Source organism: Dipodomys ordii, unplaced genomic scaffold (genome assembly GCF_000151885.1).
Source record: "Dipodomys ordii isolate 6190 unplaced genomic scaffold, Dord_2.0 Scaffold53, whole genome shotgun sequence".
NCBI classification, from domain to species: domain Eukaryota; kingdom Metazoa; phylum Chordata; class Mammalia; order Rodentia; family Heteromyidae; genus Dipodomys; species Dipodomys ordii.
In genome coordinates this window covers 98,691-100,856 of record NW_012267269.1, presented here as the reverse complement: position 1 = coordinate 100,856, position 2,166 = coordinate 98,691, and positions in this window count along the sequence as shown.

The window sequence follows — 2,166 nt, the reverse complement described above, 5'->3', positions numbered from 1 at the left end:
AGAAAAGGAATTCATAAAATCATAATTCTGACAGTCTTGCCACGTTTGAAGAAAACCTGGGCTCTAGAGTTCCCACCTCTGAACTGACCTTCCACTTTTCTCTACGTGTTCCTTCAGTTGCCAGAGGCCGACAGAAACTCCTGGCTTCCTCATTTTTTTTCTAGCTATCTTGTCATAAACTTCTAACTGACGCAAGCAAACTCAGTATGTTCCTTGAAATTTAAAGTACCTATCTAGCTCATTTTGGCCGCTTAATCTGAATCTTTCATCAGTTTGGGTGCTTTTGGTTCCAACACTTGATGCAAACTAGTTTAGTATCTAAAAAGGATTTGTGTCAGACATAAATGAAAAGATAATAGATGGAGTGTACTTCAGGTGAGATGTGATCCAGTAAGTCAATGATTGTTCTCAAAAACTAACTTTGAGATCTCACTTATTACCACAAAGGAGGAACATTACTTATTATTGATTGTGCCATATCAACAATCTCTTTTCATTATTATTGCTATTTTCTTGATTGTTTTTCGGGGGAGAGGAGAAGGAAATAAGTGACTTACTCCTTCAAAATATGCATAATAGGATAAAAATACTGTGTAAAAATGTTCTTGTAGGTTGCGTAAACCTGAGACAGACAAGACAAATATTTTGGAATATTGAGCATGTGTTCACATTAACCTCATTCCAGTGCTTTCAGAGTGTCTGTATGGCACCAGAATGTGTGAACCCTAAAGGAAATAAATTCATGATCAGAAGGTCATGGCTTGCCAAAGCCTTTCGGTCCATCCTCAGAGAAATGACACCCAGCCAGACATAGTGTTGGTTTCATAGTTTTTATTCCTCTGTAAACAAGTTGTTAGATGAAGAAAGACTGCTTGAAGGCTCTCAAAAGAGAAATCACTCCTGCGTTTTTCTCATGCTTGGGATTCTCAGCCATTTTCTTTTCCTAATGACTCTCTTCTAAGCATACATATTTTCACTACTATTTTTTCTTTCCTCTTCTTTTTCCAATATTACTGATTTTTAATGAAGAATTAAAAAAAATAAAGATCACTCCAAACTTTTTTTAAATGAACAAATGGGGAAAAAAATCTAAATGCCTTTCTTTTAATTGAGCAACTAGAGGCCAATTGAAACCATAAAATCAGTCAGCCAATAGTCAGAGTATAAAAATATTTCTGCAAACTATAATAGCAAGAATTGCACATGTGTTATATATTAGATAAACCCGTAGGCAGACTCCTGCCATCTAGTTTGCACTTAAATGAAACCTTATTAATAAGAGTCATGGCTGCTTAAGGGTAATGGAAACAGGCTCCCACTATTAGAATTGTGCCAATCACTTGGTTCTTGGGAAAAGGATTGGGTCCTACAGAATGCTGTCTCAGAGTCATGCAGAAATGCCTGCCTTTCTTCACCTGTGGGCCACATATGGTTAGGAAAACAGAATGAAGAGGGAGTGTCTGAGAGGCAAGGAAAAGGCTCTTCTGATTCTAGAAGCAACTAAAATTGAATTCTGTAGACACAAAAGGTTCAGAGGAGACGATGGCAGCCTTTCATCTGTATTTTTACATTTTACAAATGTAAAATAGTATCATATAGTTAGTTTCAGTTATAACACACAAAATCAATCTTGAAAGTCCCTAGAAACATCTTTCTTAAAAAAAGAGCTGAACAGAACTAAATTGGAGAAAAACAAATGTCTGTGGAGAGCATCCTGCTGGGGCTCGAGCTGGAGTGCCAGCAGGATCGATCGTGGGTCTCACTCTTTTGCCTTCAGATCCCAAATGCTGTGATTAGCATGGAACAGAACAAATTACAAATATGCAGACCTGCCTGTGGCGAACTTCAACGCACTCTACAAAATAGAAGAGCTCACCTCTGCCTGATTTATACTTTGGCTTTCTCTGTTGGATTTTGTTTCATAGTCTTTAATCTTCCCTTCCTTTTTGGCGGTTGTAGGAATTTGAACTCAGAGCATTGCACTTGCTCAAGAAGTGCTCTACTTGAAATATAGAAGCTCCCGATTAGAATCACTCCAAACGTGGATCCACTTATGAAGAACTAATCCTAACAAAGTGTTTTTTTTTGTGTTCAGACATTGGTGACTCATGCCTGTCATCTTAGCTACTCAAGAGGCTGAGATCTGAGGATTGAAGTTCATAGTCA